Genomic DNA, 6,971 nt, shown 5'->3' on the forward strand with positions numbered 1-6,971 from the left:
ATCTCAGGTATTAGTTGCTTCTGCTATAGAACATTTCTGTTATGTAGAAGTCAAGCCAAGCATTGAGACCAGAGTTAATACGCCGTTAGTGGATTCTGACGGGGTATTACACTTATCGGTCTTCTTCTTGAAGCGAATGATTAAACTGTGATCTTCCGTCTCAAGCCTCATTAATTCTTCATGACGCTTAATGCTTAGAGCGGGTATTTTCACAGTTTCTTTTACGTCTTCCATTTCCTCTTCCTCTTCAGATTCCTCCTCTTCCTCCATTTCTTCGCTGAGATCCTCTTCTTCCATTTCTGGGTCGTCTACAGACTGTGATTCGACACCCATCTCGATATCATCGGCTGGTGGTGAAGACTCGTCATCGAAAGTGATCCGTCTGGTCAAAATAGCAAACATCTCTGCCTGTCCAGAAAGATCGGTTGGTCGGTCAATTTTAAAGGTAACGATCTCCCCATGTGATCGTAAGATCAAGGTTTGATTGTACACATCAATGACAGTCCTAGCCGTATTTGTGATGGCCCCGTCAATACACTTAACGGCTCCGTCACTTGGTCCCACAGCTTGATCGAACTTAAATGAATTTAACAAACGACATTGCATTCTTTTATTTCAAAAGTTTCTCAAAAAGAAAAGCATACCAAAATATGTAGTTTAAAAGTAACTCAACATATTAATAATCCAAAGTTGACACAAAACATTGTCAACAACCCACAAGTATTAATTATTCAAAAATCGAATGCAAGCCAAAGTTTCATAATTATTTCATAAAAATCTGCCCAAATGCATGCAAACTCTTCTAAACACAGCGAAAGCATCACATAAACTCAAGTACCTGTGAAAACATGCGAGTAAACTGTCAACACAAAGGTTGAGTGAATTATAAGTTTAAATAATTGAATAAACTTTAGACCACAAGATTTAAAAATGTTAGAAAACATTAAACATTATTCCATTATCAATGAGTCACCTGATAACCACTTAACCCTTTATTTACCCTTGCCAAACACAATAAAAATATACACTGGACAGTGTATCTACAACAAAATACGAAGTACTAAACACTCCGATTATAAATTGCTAGCGCGACTAGCTCGAAATGGGGTTGTCAAACCCGATAGATCTATCCGTAGGATTCTCGTTCACTGGTAGAAACCAATGATTACAGTTACCAGACTAGGGAATATTTTTGTCCAACTCACAATGAATAATTTAAATTTAATTGTCACTTGTGTCTAAACGTGAAATAAAATGCATGTAATCACATCCCAAAAATATACTTTGAAAAGTATGTAAAAACGGGACTATAACTCACCTTAATAGTAACGAAGTAACCAACACAATTAAGCGAACAGAAAATGTAGTACAGTGATCAGGAATGATCACAACGCCGACCTATAAATAAAGCAGGTCGATATAAATAACTAACTTAGATCAAGTCTTAGTATGATAGCTATTTTACATCTTGTAAGTAGACATAGAACAATACTCAATATGCATCGGTTTGATTGGAACAGCTTACGGACACACACTTTCTATTTTTAGAAAGTTTCTATTTTTAGCAGGTTTCCATTTTTGGAAAGTTTCTATTTTTGGAAAGTTTCTATTTTTGGAAAGTTTCTATTTTTGGAAACTTTCCAAATTTAAAAGGTTACTATTTTAGGAAAGTTTATAAGTTAGGAAAGTTTTCTTAATTAGAAAGTCAACAAAAGTCAACTGAAAGTCAAAGTCAACCGAAAGTCAACTCAAAAGTCAACCTTGGTCAAACATAGTCAACGTTAATTTTAAAAGTGTAAGTTATAATAATAATGTAAGTTATAACATTTATTAAAGTTAAATATGTCTAATTATGTCATAACATAAGTTTAATTAAATTAAAATGAATTATTAAAGTTAATATAAGTTTAAATGATATATTTAATATAACATAAGTATTTAATTAATTAATTAAATATTAGTCATAATGTAAGTATTATTAATTAATAATAAATTTTAAATCATATCATAAGTATTATTAATTAATAATGAATTATTAATCATATCATAAGTTTCTAATTATAATTATTAAATCATAAGTATTTAATAATTAAATTATAATTAAATAATAACTAAGCCTTATAATAATTAAATAATTAATTAGTCCTTATTATAAGTCTTATAATAGTAATCTCATAATATAAGTTTAATACTTATCATAAGTATTTTCCAGTAATAATAAAGTATTATTAATAATATGTTTAATTAAAATGTTAATTAAATCATAAGTAATAATTAAATGATATAATAAATATATATCATAAGTCTTAAATAATAATAATAATTACTTTTTTTTATCATAAGTAATTAAATGATAATGAAATCCATTAGTTATATCATAAGTTTAATAATTAATCACAAATTTTAAATCAAAAGTTCATCGGGTCGTATCCTGAGCCCCGGGTGTCGGTTTTCGGCGAGCCTTACATATATCTATGCCTAAGAAAACCACCCGAAACTTTGATACACTCAAGAACACCCCAAGAATAGTCCATAAGTCGTGATATACAGCCATTACACTACTTGGAGCTTCAATTCAATCAAAAACGTGTTTTAGACGTAACGGGTGATTCGTGGCTCGGATTGAGATGACCCGAACATGAAAGTTCGCCCCACCATCAGTCCTAACACACTAACACACCCTAAAGTCACCAAATATGGTCACAAAGTTGGACCAAACCTGGTTCATACCAAAATCACATTTCAATCTTACAAAATACCACTTTGATCATATCTAGGGCTCCGGGAATCGAAACGACATGAATCCGGAGTCTAAAATTAATGTCTTGATGAGAGGAACTCATCTAGATACTTTATTTTAACTTTTATAACAGTCAAAATTCCAGAATTAAATAAAAATCTGCTGTCCCAATTATATCAAACCGAAAACATATGTATTCGAGTAATTCTACGCATACAAACACCATTACAACAACAAGTAATCATCATACTATTAGTATATAATCAAAATAAGGAAATATAATAAAAATCAAAAGTTCTAGGGTTAGGGTTTATACCCTAATCAAGAAACGAGAAGTATAATCGCGTAGATAACGGAACGAGGAACGCGTTGGTGTTAATTGATCCTTGATCCAAGCTATAAAAATTGATGAAGATGATGATGTTGGGGAGGTGGTAGGCGATGGCCAAAGGGAAGGGGAAGAGAGAAAAAAAAAAGAAAAATTAGATTTAGGTTTAGGAAATTATGGTGGAATGGAAATTAAAATCACAAAATAAGGAAACAAGGAGTATTACTCCCTCCCTTGGATATTTCAGCCGAATGGTGGGGTGGGGAGTGGGCCCCACTAGCCCATATTGCAAAATTTTTAATTCCTGATGGCCCGAAAGCCCGAACGAATCCCGAAACGCGAAAACACGCTTACGCAATTAAAAATTCGGAGAGATAACAAACGCGCGACGAAAAATAAATATAAATACCCTATATAATTATATGATCTTAAAATATCATATTTAAAATAATTAGGATTTAAATATCCCAAAAACTCGACCGTTGGTTTGAAAACCGAAAAGATTCGCCGGATAGAAATCTGCGACACGTAGAAACGTATAATTCAAAATATGAATACAAATATTCACATAACACATAATAATTAATATATTATTATTAATTTAACAATATAGGTCGTAGAAATGACGTAGCACAATTAACAGTTAACGATCGTTAAATAATTAACGGTAAAAGATAACGGAAAAAGTAGGGTCGTGACAGTACCTTCCCGTTACGAAAATTTCGTCCCGAAATTTAAGCAGGTGCAGGGGTTGACTCAGCATCTGGGAACAAATGCGGGTACTTCTGCTTCATCTGATCTTCACGCTCCCAAGTGAACTCGGGTCCGCGTCTGGCGTTCCATCTAACCCGGACAATAGGAATTCGGCTCTGCTTAAGAGTCTTAACTTCTCGATCCATAATTTCAATAGGTTCCTCAATAAAGTGTAGTTGTTTATCAACATAAAGTCCTTCCAGAGGAATAGTCTTGTCGGCCTCGGCCAAACACTTCTTTAAGTTCGATACATGAAAAACATCGTGAACAGCACCGAGTTCTTGTGGCAATTTCAAACGATATGCCGCCGGTTCAACTCTCTGAACAATCTCAAACGGTCCAACAAAACGAGGACTTAGCTTTCCCCTCTTACCAAAACGGATCACACCCTTCCAAGGTGAAACCTTTAACATAACATGATCACCAACTTGAAATTCCACATCTTTCCTTCCCCTATCGGCATAACTCTTTTGCCGACTTCTAGCGGTTCTCAACCTTTCCTTAATCTGTACAATCTTCTCGGTAGTCTCGTGAATAATTTCTGGACCTGTGAGTTGAGCATCCCCAACCTCATTCCAACAGACAGGAGACCTACACTTCCTACCATACCGAGCTTCAAACGGTGCGGCTTGAATACTTGCGTGATAACTGTTGTTATAAGAAAACTCAGCTAGCGGCAAATATTTATCCCACCCATTACCAAAATCGATAACACACGCTCGTAACATATCTTCTAACGTCTGAATGGTCCTTTCACTCTGACCGTCTGTTTGAGGATGATAAGCGGTGCTCATATCTAACCTAGTTCCCAAGGCTTCCTGTAAAGATCGCCAAAACCTCGATACAAATCGACTGTCTCGGTCCAAAATATTGGATACAGGAACACCATGTCTAGAAACTATCTCCTTCAAATACAAACGAGTGAGCTTCTCCATTGAATCTGTTTCCCTAATCGGCAAAAAGTGAGCCGACTTAGTGAGTCGATCTACAATCACCCAAATAGTGGCATAGCCACCCGCAACTCTCGGTAACTTAGTAATAAAATCCATCGTAATTCCTTCCCACTTCCACTCGGGAATCTCAGGTTGTACCAATAGTCCAGACAGTTTTTGATGTTCAGCTTTAACCTTAGCACAGGTCAAACACTTAGCCACATACGTAGCTACATCACCTTTCAAATTAGGCCACCAATACAGCTCCTTAAGATCATGATACATCTTTCCTGAACCAGGATGAATAGAGTACCTTGACTTATGAGCCTCATCTAAAACAAGTTGTCGCAGTTCGCCAAACTTCGGAACCCAAAGACGTCCTGCAAAGTATCTAGTACCTTCTGCTCGAATCTCAAATTTCTTAGCCATACCTCTTTCGTTCTCTTTCACAAAATTCTCTTCCTTTAAGGCTTCTTGTTGTGCCTCAAGAATCTGCCTTGCGAGGTTTATTCTAATTGTCATATTCCAGGCCCTAAACCTGCGAGGTTCAGCCCTTTCTTTACGACTCAATGCATCCGCTACAACATTGGCCTTACCCGGATGATACAAAAGTTCACAATCGTAATCATTTAACGTCTCAATCCATCTTCGTTGTCTCATGTTCAACTGTTTCTGATCGAGGATATGTTGAAGACTTTTGTGATCTGTGTACACAGTACTCTTGACCCCATACAAATAATGTCTTCAAATCTTAAGCGCAAACACAACGGCCCCCAACTCTAAATCATGAGTTGTATAGTTCTGCTCGTAAATCTTCAACTGACGTGATGCGTACGCAATAACCTTCTTTCGTTGCATCAAAACACAACCAAAGCCCTGACGCAAAGCATCACAATAAACAACAAAATCATCATTACCCTCATGTAGTGACAATATCGGAGCAGCAGTCAACTTCTTCTTTAAAATCTGAAAAGCAGCCTCTTGTTCATCCTTCCACTCATCTTCTTCCCCTTATGCGTTAAAGCAGTCAGAGGTTTCGCGATACGAGAGAAATCTTGAATGAACCTTCGATAGTAACCTGCTAATCTTTAGAACTGACGAATCTGAGTAGGAGTTTTCGGAGTTTCCCACTTTTCAATCGCCTCAATCTTAGCAGGATCAACTTGTATCCCTTGTTTACTAAGAATATGTCCAAGGAATTGAACTTCTCGTAACCAGAATGCACACTTAGAGAACCTAGCGTACAACTCTTCTTTTCTTAACAGATCGAGCACTAACTTCAAATGTTCCTCGTGCTCTTCATCACTCTTCGAATAAATAAGGATGTCGTCGATAAAAACAATAACGAATTTGTCCAGATAGGGTCTACACACACGGTTCATGAGGTCCATGAACACAGCAGGTGCATTTGTCAATCCGAACGGCATAACAAGAAACTCAAAGTGACCGTAACGGGTGCAAAAAGCAGTTTTCGAAACATCAGATTCTTTAACACGCAACTGATGATAGCCAGAACGAAGATCGATTTTAGAATAAACAGATGAACCCTGAAGCTGATCGAACAGATCATCAATTCTCGGAAGGGGATAACGGTTTTTAATAGTAAGCTTGTTCAACTCACGATAATTAATGCACAAATGAAAAGAACCATCCTTCTTCTTAACAAACAGAACAGGAGCTCCCCAAGGGGACGAACTAGGACGAATGAAACCCTTGTCCAATAACTCGCGGAGTTGACTTGACAATTCTTGAAGTTCAGAAGACGCAAGACGATAAGGAGCACGTGCTACAGGAGCAGCACCGGGAACAAGATCAATTTGAAATTCTACCGCGCGTTGCGGCGGAAGGCCAGGTAAATCTTCGGGAAATACCTCGAGAAAATCTCTAACAACATGAACATCACCAACGCTCTTCGTTTCTTTATCAGAATCAACAACATGGGCTAGAATAGCATGACAACCTTTGCAAAGATGTTTAAGAACTTTCAAATAGCTAATAAGATTTAACTGTCGGCATTTCTTATCTCCAAGAACCATCAGCGGCTCTCCAACCACATTAGTAATACGAATAGCTTTATCATAACACACAATCTCAGCACGATTCGCAGATAATATATCCATCCCAATAACAATGTCAAAACTACCAAGTTCAATCGGTACCAAATCTATCTCAAAATCTCTACCCGCCAGATTAATGTTACACTTACGATACACAGTCT

Source organism: Rutidosis leptorrhynchoides, chromosome 6, assembly GCF_046630445.1.
Source record: "Rutidosis leptorrhynchoides isolate AG116_Rl617_1_P2 chromosome 6, CSIRO_AGI_Rlap_v1, whole genome shotgun sequence".
In the NCBI taxonomy this organism is placed as follows: domain Eukaryota; kingdom Viridiplantae; phylum Streptophyta; class Magnoliopsida; order Asterales; family Asteraceae; genus Rutidosis; species Rutidosis leptorrhynchoides.